We start from the raw sequence: 12,040 nt of genomic DNA, 5'->3' as shown, positions 1-12,040 counted from the left end.
ATAAATAAAATAATAATGACACTATCCAAGATTTTACACTTAATTGGGTAGGATATTGTTGATTATACAAAATTAATCAATTATAAAGTTGGGCATAACAATATTTTTTTTAAATTTTATCCATCTTATAAGATCTTCATTAATTATAACCAATTGTATTTTGATTTCTCTTTCTCACACATGCCACAGACTGACGAAGAGTTTTACTTTGCCTTTCATTCTTTAAGAGCTATCTGTTTTCTTCTAAAATCTATGATTTTGTTTTTTATATGGCAGTCTAACATCTACCAATTGTGTTTTTTCATTTCTTCTATTTTTTGCCTTTTTCTCCTCTCCCTTGCTCTCCTTTTCTTTTTCTCTACTCTTCTTCTTTCGTGCTATCCATCCCTTCCTTTCTTAAATCTGTATTCACCTTCTGCAATGTTCTGCATGGGATTAGTGTTTACACTTTAATTAGTTAAAATTTGTTTAATCTTTGTACAGGGCCCATCCTCTCAATTATACAGATGCAATATCATTCACTTACACAATCACCATGAAACTGCCTCAAATCCAACATGTAGGCTATGGTTATAAACTGCACAAACAAATTTTAAGTGAGCTTGAGTACTGAACTTTAATCCCAGCTATTAAAAACACTAAATGTGTTTTCATAATCATATTTCAATTAATGAGCGCTATATACAAATTCATTCAAATTTCATTCAAATTTACATTTTTTCCTTTTCAATTAAAGTGAATGTATTCAGTATAATTTAATCAATTGTGCATCAGTTGTGCAACTGTGCATTACAATCAGTTTAACAAAAAACAATTAACGAGATAAGCAAAACATACATAATTGAAATCTAGGTCATTCAATGATTCATAATTTTTCCTTCACAGTTCAAATTTTTCATGAATACAGACATGAATTTATGGAGCTAACCACAATGTCACTTATTCAATTCAAGATATATCAAAAACAACAGTCTCAGCTGAATTAGAAATTATTAATAGAATAATTACATATTTTAAGCATTAAAAACAGCAGCATTTGTAAATATACTGCAATAAGAAATATGTATTCATCTAAGGCAAGATAGCAATGAAATAAATATACATGTGATATTAAATAATTAAAATAAAAAGAGGATAAAGTATGAACATATAAAAGAGCAAGTCGTAAAACATCATTAAAAATATATGGATATTAGATAAAATTGTTTTATCCCCGTATTCATGTTTAAAATTTGATTTTGCAAGGATTTTATATATTGCTTTCAAAAGAGTATTAGACTCATTTATTGGGATAGACTTTATTCAGAAGATATACAAACTATGGTGTGGACAGTTGGAATCAATTTCTGCATTTGAGTTCAATACATATAAAATTACCCTAAGATAGCTTGTGACAATGGGGCCCTGTACAAAGATAAACAAATGTGAAGAATTGCTTACATTTTTACGAATTTCAATCATGAACTCCCATATAATCTTGCTATATGTTGAGTTGATGAAGTATGTGCGGCAAACGGTAGAATAAATTTAATTTCACAATGGTAAAAGGATTTTTTTTTAAACACATCATTAATTATTGATAAGAATTCATATTTGTAAGAAATGAATATAGATACTAAATTGTTTGCTGTTTACTTTAAATTTGTATATGTTAGTAAACTGAATTACTAAACGGTGAACGACCAGATTTCATCTCGCTTAGTTGTATTTATTTGTGTCCTGTTCCTGAGTTGTTCTCCGTTTGCTTATTCTTGAACGGTATATGTTTGAGCTTATTTTGCTTTATAAAACCTATTTTAAAACCCCACAATAATCAGACTTTAAGGGTCAAACATCTGCATCAAGTATGATAAACCATTTACGGTGTTTGCCGTATCTACACCCCACCCCCCTCTTAACATATCTAATTTATATATTAAAAAACTCAATGAAGATATTATATACTACTGGTGTGTGCCTCCAGAACAGTGAGTTATACATTTTTGTATACAGTTTTTTAAAAGGTGAGTTTTGAGAAGGATTTTGAATGAATCAATTAATGGATTGAGCATTTTTTAAATATTGGGTGGGAGTTTAGTAGGGGCAATACATGAAAACGCACAGTATTTTTGTGAGACTGATCATCAAAGTGGGACATGTCGATGCATGAGGTTCAGTACAATGCATTTAATTCCCTTTCGGGAAGACTTGATCTCGTCCTGGTAGTCATGGAAATCAAATATTGCAGACTTTGAGCTCAATTTCATGGCAATATTACAATGAATGCTGTTAGCTGCCATAAATGTATGTCCAAGTTCAAGTTACTTGATGGCAATCTTGACCTGATGATTTGGATCATTCACTTATTTCAAATACCTACTTCCACCTCAAGGTCAGGTGCTTGGTTATTTACACTCAATTGTTTGTAGAACATTTGTTTGTGAGGTGGCATGACAGTGACCAGCTGCATTATCTTCTTGTCCTCAGAGATGCCACGGGCTGATGCCATTCTTGGAACTGATTCCACTGTGTTCTCCCCATCTGCGATCAACTCAGTGATCTCTTTGCTGGCAGATTCTCGAAGAAAATTTACCTCTTTGAATTCTTCCCGATCTTCATGTGAAGATTTTATGTAGAGACTATCCGTTCCTCTCAGGAATTCTACCACCCTCACATCTCTCAATCGGACCTTCGTATTTTTGCGAGACTGATCATCAAAGTGGGACATGTCGGTGTGGTTCAGTACAATGCATTTAGTTCCCTTTCGGGAAGACTTGATCTCGTCCTGGTAGTCATGGAAATAAAATATTGCAGACTTTGAGTTTAATTTCATTGCAATATTGCGATGAATGCTGTCAGCTGCCATAAATGTATGTCCAGGTTTGAGGTACTTGATGGCAATCTTGACCTGATGATTTAGATCATTCACTTATTTTTGTCATTTCAGAGAAGAGAGTCCAGTTTTAAATAAACTCAATGAAAATAATATATACTAAAGTAACTGGTGTGTGCCCGCAGAAGTAGAAGGTTTATAAGGCTGGAAGCTCTGTGAAAGGGGAAGTTCACCCTGGAAAAAGTTCATTGTAAAAATAGCATAAAGCAATAATTAAACATATTACCGAAGGTTTGAGGAAACTCCATCAAAGATTCAAAAAGTTTAAAGAATTTGAATCATTTTATTTGTGACGTCATATGCGAGCAGCTTTCCTACATATTGAATGGTAATAGGATGTATGCGCAGATAGACCCTTTTGCCTGATTAAATGAATACATCTTCTCCATAATTTAATCTGGCAAAAGGGTCTATGTGCAGATAGACCCTTTTGCCTGATTAAATAAATACGTCTTCTCCACCATGTAATCTGGCAAAAGGGTCTCTGTGCAGATAAACCCCTTTGCCAGATTACTACCACTTTTTATAGGGTCTATGTGCAGATAGACCCTTCTGCCAGATTAGATACCGGTAAAATGATGGAATTTGATATTGGTGTCCTCTGGTATCTCGAAAACGAAAGCTCGAGCACCACTGAGAGTTGGCCAGATGAAAATTTTGGCCTCATAAACCCTAGATATGAAAAAAAAAAAATTCCAAAATTTTGCAGAAAGACCCTTTTGCCAGATTAGGGCCGAGCAGTTGAAGTCCTTCTCTCCTGCCTTGTAGACATACAAGTATGCGATCTCCTTTTTTTTGTTTCAGGGACTTTCCTTTTCTTTTTTTTTGGCAGAGGTTGTATCCATTATTTCTTAGGTTCTGGAGGAATCCAGTGAGACGTATTTGTCTTGCAGGAACCCTTTTCAATAATTTGTTGTAGATGATGTTAAAAAAACAGATGAAAGATGTTCTGCTCCTTGCTAATTCAAATGTACATAGTCATTGCGGTACAAAGACAAATCACAAAGAAAATGCCTGTCACTATCAAGAAAGTTGCAATTATTCTTCAAACAAAATTGTTCCAAACTGTTGTTCTAAATTAAACAATGCTTATGTAGAAATTCACAATCATATTTGGGAAGTATGCATTAAAAAACAATTCATGCAGTGATGAACCTTTGCCTCACACTGCTAAAAAGACAAAAGCACCAATATCCTTACTCCAAAAACTGTTCTCTTTAGTTCCAACATGGATAATTACAAAAGAAGTTGAAAAAAAAATGACATATCATCATATTCTCTATCATTTGGTTCAGATGAACCATGTGGACTGATGTTGGTGATTGGTACTTTGGCACGAGGAGGGTTATCCACTTCTTGTTAGGTTTCTTGTTTACCGTCAAATCTCAACAAGAGATTCCGATGGAGGACCTGTGGTGCAAGGTCAGTACCCACCTTCTGCACTCGATGAACAGGTGAGTCATCCATCTTTGACTGAACTTCATACACGTCATCACCCCATCTATTGGCTAACTTGTGTTTTCCCCTTAGATGTGCCTCTTTTTACTTGAACATGGACACCTTTCTCTTGGATTGGTGTCTTGACTTTCTGATCGTAGTGCCCTTTATTGACAATACTGCAGGCAGCCGTATTCCTCCCAGCCTATTCTTACTTGTAGGCCTCGGGTTGCTACTCTCGCAGTGCTTTAATGTCTTGTCAGTGTGCACAGACCACTGTGGGTCTATTCCTAAGGCCAAGTCAATTGGCGGGCCTGCGTGCATTCCTTCCAAACATCCGATAAGGTGAGAAATGTGTTGTATCATTTTCGCCACAAACATTGTACGCATAGTACAAGTTTACTTTCATGCCGTCGCCACTCTGACTTTTGTTTGTCGGAGAGATATCCAAGCATGTCAAGAAGGACACGGTTGAATCTCTCCACTGGATTTGACTGTGGATGGTGAGGTGTCGTTGTTTTCTTCTCAACACCAGCCATAACACACAGTTCCCGTATCAAGTATGAATTCATAAATTCTTTACCAATATAGTTTCTCTATTTTTTTTTCTGCTTTTATTAAAGCCAACTTATTGCCAAGGTGAACTCTTGCAGAATGAGGTACTAAAGATCAAATTCATAAAAGGAAAGAAAAAAAAATCAATGGATGACACTGTCGATTAAACGATGTACCTTCAATGGCAGTGGCTTGCCAGTTTGAAGGCCAGCAAGAAACTGCTGCAAACCAGGGTATTTTTGCAAGTACTGGGATACTGCACATCAAATATGTAATGAGAAGCAAATGTGGCACATAGCCCTTTGATCACACCGGTTGCCTTGCATAGCTGTTCACCATCAACATGGATCTCTTAATCAGTGGGTTCCCTGTTATGACCGTAGTGGGAGTTCGCCACTGTGGGGTCCTGTAATGTGAAATGAAAGAAACGTTGGTTTTACAATAGGCCTTTGCCACATTGTTAATACTGTCTTTGTGTGTTATTCTCCCTGCGAAGTTTTAGATTACTCTCTTCACCACTGTACATTGTTGATTGCAAGAGTTGTAGAACATGGTCTGGCCTCTTCCAGTTGTTAAATGCTAAAGGGGTGAACTCGAACTATCGAAAATGCAGTATAAAACATACATAAATTACACAGCAGTATCAGTATACAATTGCAACGACACTCACCTTTATGCGAATATCCAATGATGCAGAATACACAGTCAAAACAGTCAAATTTTTTTAGAGCAAAATATAGCATGAATCAACAGTTGTCAAAGTTTCAGTTCCAAGTTTCAAAAGGAACAGGAACTGGGAGAAATAGTGCTCAGCTGGCTATCGAGACTGTCCGACAGTCCAAAATACCAGCAAATCACAATAGTAATAAACAGAATAGCCAATAAAAAAAGTAGCAGATAACTGTAGAGACTGGTGATAGTTGTTTGTAGTTTCAGCAAATCCCCAGCAGTTAGACTTCCCTCAGGAGGTCTATGAACCACAGGTTGGACAGTAACTTAAGCTGGTTGTGCCGCTGGTGGAGGCTGATTTTCCTGAGGAGTGTGAAGTCTCTGTTCTTGCTTTACTGATGGAACTGAAAATTTGTGCTTAAACCAAGCCTGTCTGGCATGAGGCAATTGGCCGACCAGAAATGGCAAAGAACGCCAGTGCATGGGAACTGCTGGTGAATGGGTGGTGATGGATTAAATTATGCAGGTACAGGCCAACCCTGTTCTCTTGATAACTCTACTATATCGCTAATAAGCTCTCACTGAAAACTGGTTTTCACTGCACAGCTCCATCGCATATTTAGGAACTCGAATATATACCTACCAACCCTCTCAAATCCAGTTCGCGTACGAGTGTAATTAGAGCATCGGTGCGGAGCCCCCGCATTCTCTCTCCACCACCTCTAAAAAAGCGTGATTAGCAAGTTTGTCCCTCTGAAGAACATTCACGCCCCCTTTAAATGGACAAATGACACCTCGCTTAACTTCACTCACTTTCCTAACAGGAGATGAGGAAGTCCCAGCAATTGGCGCTGAGGACATCCTCAACTGGACCCTTTGAAAGGGTTGTCTCTGTAAGCGCTTCCTTGTCACAGCCAGGAAGCACTTCCAAAGAATCGCTTGCGATCCATAGGTTCTACTTTAGACTCCTTACGTAAGGAATTCAAAGAGGAACATAAAAATATCAATTAAGCATCTGCAGTCATCATCCTCACCGGACGGTCATCCGATAAAAAAAAAATTTGATTAATGATCTGCTCCGTACTTATACTTATGTCTGCACATACAGACAGTTATTTACATAAAATGCATTTCAAAGTATGCCCATACTAGTAACCTGTCAGATTTTGGAGCAAGATCGAATGAGTGCAATCCCGAAGATCTTTACTGCAAAAACTTTCCATGGGTTAACTTTTCCTATTAAAGATTACGTCACTAGGCTCATAAATTACTATTCAGTTTATGTCATGGCTGTTCAATTATGTCACAACTTGACATAACTTTAAAACAAGACAGGTATTTATAGGCAACTGAGTTTATGCCAACAACACAAGTTATGTTTAATTTGATGTCATGATTGAGATTGATGTCATTATGACATATTTATGCAACCGGTCCCTGGAATGTTTAATGTTGATTGGCTGATCAGCATTGTTACCATGGTAATTACTACTAGATGGCAAAGTTGCCTTTACATAAAAATCAATGCAACAGGGCCCTGGGGGCCGTTTCATAAAGCTGTTCGTAAGTTAAGAGCGACTTTAAGAACGACTGGTGATCCTTTATTATGCGCTAAACCATCGCCAATGAATATACCGTTTACCACAAGAAAGGATCACCAGTCGTTCTTAAAGTCACTCTTAACTTACGAACAGCTTTATGAAACGGCCCCCTGTACTGTTTTATGAATTATTACACAGTACTTCATAGGTGGCCATCCACTATTAAGTCGCAAGGCAAGGTTCTCTGTCATTTCGCCAGTATCGTAAAATTGTAACTTTGTCTTCAAAAGGTCCAGGGCCATTTCTACCCAACAAAAAGCTTTATTCGAATGTTTAAGGAAAATCAAACAAGCATGATGCCAAAATTGCATTAAAGTTGGATGTATACATGACAATTATATTTTAAAGGTTTGCTTGACTTTATTTAAAAAAGAATAGTTACATCAGTGGACTGTTTCATGAAATTTGTAAGCACTGACAACTTGTATTTCTCTGACAGTTACCATAGTAACAGTTGGAGGTAAGTGCCTCTCAGCCAATCAAAACAAAGGATTTCACTGATATTGTCAGCACTGACAATTAAGTATGCGCTGACAACTTTCATGAAACACCCCCAGTATACCACGTGTTATCCTGTGATGTCTCCCACTCACTATTTCTTCTTTTTAAAGATTTATTTTATATATGCGTTTGAATGGGTATTCCTGCTAGATAATGCAGCACACTGAGCACAGACTTTGGGGGAAAAGCTATGAATCCAGTCACCGGGCAATAATGATTATGAAGCGCCTTGAGCAGATGTAGATTGATATTGCGCTATATATAAAAGCGAATTATTATTATTATTGACACATTGCCCTCTCTTTGATTCAATTTTGGTGTGCTCATTGTATTTCATTGTATGCAATTATGGATGTGATTTTTTTTGGTATCATTTTCTTAACATCTCCTTCATTATACAGGTTACATGTAAATGTGCTAATTTTAAACTGTGCCTTTTCATACCAGTTTTTTTTTTTTTTTTTACTAGGAGAGGTCAGTTTGAGACCACTCTTCAGTTGTCAGCTATAAATGTTCTGCTTGACATGAAATTTTGCACAGGGGCCCTGTCTTACAAAGAGTTGTGATTGATCCGATCAATCGCAACTATGGAAAGCCAGCAAAGTCAACATATGAAATGCATGTTTGCTCAAAAATTTCTCTACATATGAATGTATATCCATAAATTCATTGATTACTTGACAATTTGGTGTGTTCTCCTTTGTTTACAAAGGACATTTTGCAATTTCCTGTAGAAAAAAATTATGACACTGATGGAGTTCCATAGAGTTACGATTGATTGGATCAATCGTAACTCTTTGTAAGCCCGGGCCCTGATGTTGTGACACATGGAAAGTGTGTCGCTACATAGTTTGGTTCTTATTTTTTTGTGGGGGAGGGGAGGGAATTAACTTTTTTTGTAATTTATTGTATTGAATTTTGCATCCTACAACTCACAGGTCAGTGTAATTATCATATCAGGTGGGTGTTTCATAAAGCTGTTTCTAAGTTATGAATGGCTTTACGAATGGCTGGTGATCATATCTTAAGAACTAAATCAGCACCAATGACAATCTGGTGTATTTTTGTACCACAAGATAGGGTCACCAGTCGCTCGTTAGGTCACTCGTAAGTTACGAACAGCTTTGTGAAACTCCTACCTGGTAAAACAACGCTCAGCAATATGATCTTACAAATCAGGGGCCCGTTGCAGAAAGAGTTGCGTTTAAACGCAAGTCAAAAAATCAATCGCAAGTCCCAAATGCGCGCTGTTGATTGGTTGAAAATCAAGTTGCGCATGATTTTTAGAGTTGCGATTGATTGCAACTCTTTCTGCAACGGGCCCCAGATCCGCAATCAATCGTAAATGTTTTATGTAACAGGGCCCAGTATTGATGGCAAATTGACAATTGAAAGTGTTTGGCTATTTGGTGCTCATCATATCATGGTTATTGAAACAAGAAATTTAGTCAAAACCGTCTTGTGTTCAATCAGTGTATTTTCCATGAAAAAAAAATCCCATTTTCTTCTACATGTATGTCTCTACTCTCTAGATTTATTGCAGACTTGCAGGAAAGCTAAAAGTGCTGTACTACATGTGTGTACAGTAGATACTGCTTAAGTTATGAGTAATCAACCAACCGCGTAGCCAGGATTTCATTTTGGAGGGGGCGGTAAATGCACGCAAAGCGTGCCAACACTTACAGAGCGCGCGAAGCGCGCTCCCTAGGGGGTGGGTGCAGGGAGGGGGAGTTTCTCCCTCCCGCGCGAAGCTTTCGGTGTTTCATAAATTAAAATGAAAAGGAGCCGTCTCTCTTGTCTCTAGTACCTATATCAGCTCCAATTCAGTTTACTATATTGTGATTTTGAACCTTGTTTTCGAAAGTGTTTGTGAACGCTCAAAAAAGAGATAAAATGGAGGTAATTAAAATAATAATCATTCCGCTCAAAGCGCGGAAGCTAAAGCGTTTTATTAATTTCTTGGAAAAGGAAAGGGTCCCTGGAAAAGGGTATTTTCTAAGCTTATATTGGATGCTTCCCTTGGAAAGATCAGATTTGATTACAAACAATTATATCTTTAACTCGCAAAACAGAGGAGAAGAAGCTAGGGTATATGCCGGGAGGAAGATATGCCGGGAGGAAGATATTCCTCCCCGCCCTGAGCAATGAAACTCTGAAATTTCAAAGGGCGGACGTTTCATCAAATGCAGATATCTCTAATACCCCATCGGCTCTAATTCAATTGATTTTCTAAGATTATTGAACTTCATTACAAGGAAAATAGTGCACAAAAAGTTGAAACTTCTATGATTTATTTAAATTATATAAAAAAGATGATTTCTTTGACTATTATCCTGAAGCGCTTCATTTTTAATGATAAAGAAACTTAGGTGTCATTCAAAATTTCAAAATGAGGGCGCAAAACAGGACAGGAGATGAATGTGCAGGGACATGAAGTTTAATAGAATTTGATAACAAAAATATTGTACTTTTTTTTATTTAATACGACACGAATTGTATACCTTCCTCTTTTAAAATAGGTACCTGTTTGCCCCCAAATTATGGTTGTTTAGTAATGAGCTGAAAAGTGGGAGAAGTTGCCTATATGGAGGTGACAGCAGAAATTGATATAAAGATTTTACCCGCCCGGAGTCGACCCGACCAGAAGTTGCGCGATCAATTTGAAAAAAAATATAACTTCATCTACTTCGGACTAACCTTACTCTAATTCCATGCCCTAATGTATACATTTGAACTTTAACTGGCAAGAAACACATATAGCTGAGGTGGAAAAACAGGGATAGAGAAAGAGTGAGGGGATACAAGGAGAACTGCAATATTGTCATTTAACCGCGCGCAGCGCGGAAGCAAAATTCATATACATTTAGAGCAAGAGTGAATATCTTTTGAGAAAAAATAAAAAAGAAAAAGAAAAACCCACAAAGCTACCTTTCTTCCCTTTCCTCCCTTCGCTTTTCCTTTTCTCCTCTCTTTTTCCGTTCTTTTTTTTTCTTTTTTTTTTCTTTTGGGGGGGGCGACCGCCCCCCCCTGGCTACGCGCCTGTAATCAACCAAGTCAAAACACTTTTATCTGACCTGGGGGGTGTTTCACAAAGATTTAAGAATGACTTAAGTCGCACTTAAATGCCTACGCGTACATGATATGGAACGCGCGATCTTATTAATAGACACGCAGTAGTGCGCGTCCTCATGACACGATCTGACCAATGTGGTCAAGCCTTTCATACCGTACGCAACTTGGTATTTAAGTGCGACTCTAAGTCATACTTAAATCTTTGTGAAACACCCTCCAGGTGGGTGTTTCATAAAGGTGTTTGTAAGTTAAGAGCAACTTTAAGACCGACCGGTGAACCTTTCTTACGCGCTTAACCATCGCCAAGTAATATACCAATTATCACAAGAATGGATCACCAGTCATTCTTACTTACAAATGGCATTATGAAACACCCAACAGGTGGGTGTTTCATAAAGCTACTCAAAAGTTACAAGCGACTTTACGACCAGTTGGTGATCCTTTCTTATGAGCTTAATCCACACCAATCAAAATTTGGTGCGCATGACTTACCTCAACAAAGGATCACCAGTCGTTCGTAAAGTCACTCGTAACTTTCCAACAGCTTTAAGAAACACCTGAATATGCAAACATATTTGATATTCTGAGTCAAATTCTACCTAAGTTGAACAGGTTTCCATGGTGGTGGTCCCAAAAATATTTGGTAAATTCACCTGTATTCATTTTACAATTAATGACTGAATCACAATACCTATTGCATAGATTTCAACCTGTATACAACAATTGTTGCTATGTCTGGCAAACCTCTGGGAAATTTTCTTGTTGTCAAGAAGATAAGGATTCCTATGCATTAACGTTTGCTTTGTTGTTAACCTTTTATTCCTGAGAATATTCTATATATAGTGTGTCTTGTCAAGTTATTAGAATTTTCTCATTCCAAGAATGCAGAGTACCCAACAATATTATTATCATGATACATGTATATTGTTAATTTAGTGTACTTCTATATGTATGGATTATGTGTAAATGAATTTTGTATTAGCAGATGTTATGCAGAAATTTATAATGTGCATTTGTTGAAACGTGCAATGTCAATAATAAATGATTTTATATACAAAAGTATTTTTAATGTTTGTGTAGTTGAAATATTGTTGATATCAGAAACATTTTTTAATGAATGAACAAGAGTCTGAACACTGGCCTGTGTTCTGAAACCAGGTTAAATTGAAACTTTGGTCTAAAGTTGAGGTTTCACTTTTGATTTGAAACTCAAATCATTCATAGATATCTGGGAATGATTACAAAAATGCATTTACCTCCATCATTACATAATGAGGAAAGAGCAAAGTGCATTTAAGAAAGCACAATGTAAACAAAAAAAATGACATTTTGG

General features: G+C 36.9%; 1 protein-coding gene across 1 annotated transcript in view; it reads left to right on the top strand.

Annotated features, from left to right (window-relative positions):
* LOC129262655 (biogenesis of lysosome-related organelles complex 1 subunit 4-like) overlaps positions 1-4,986 on the top strand; it is a 36,267-nt gene extending 31,281 nt beyond the window's left edge. Inside the window, exon 6 of the mRNA XM_064102703.1 lies at positions 2,467-4,986. The gene's annotated coding sequence lies outside the window, so the exon portion shown is untranslated. The remainder of the gene's footprint in view (positions 1-2,466) is intronic.
* Positions 4,987-12,040: the final 7,054 nt, after the last annotated feature.

Source organism: Lytechinus pictus, chromosome 1 (genome assembly GCF_037042905.1).
Source record: "Lytechinus pictus isolate F3 Inbred chromosome 1, Lp3.0, whole genome shotgun sequence".
NCBI classification, from domain to species: domain Eukaryota; kingdom Metazoa; phylum Echinodermata; class Echinoidea; order Temnopleuroida; family Toxopneustidae; genus Lytechinus; species Lytechinus pictus.
This window is presented reverse-complemented; position numbering and strand designations above follow the sequence as displayed.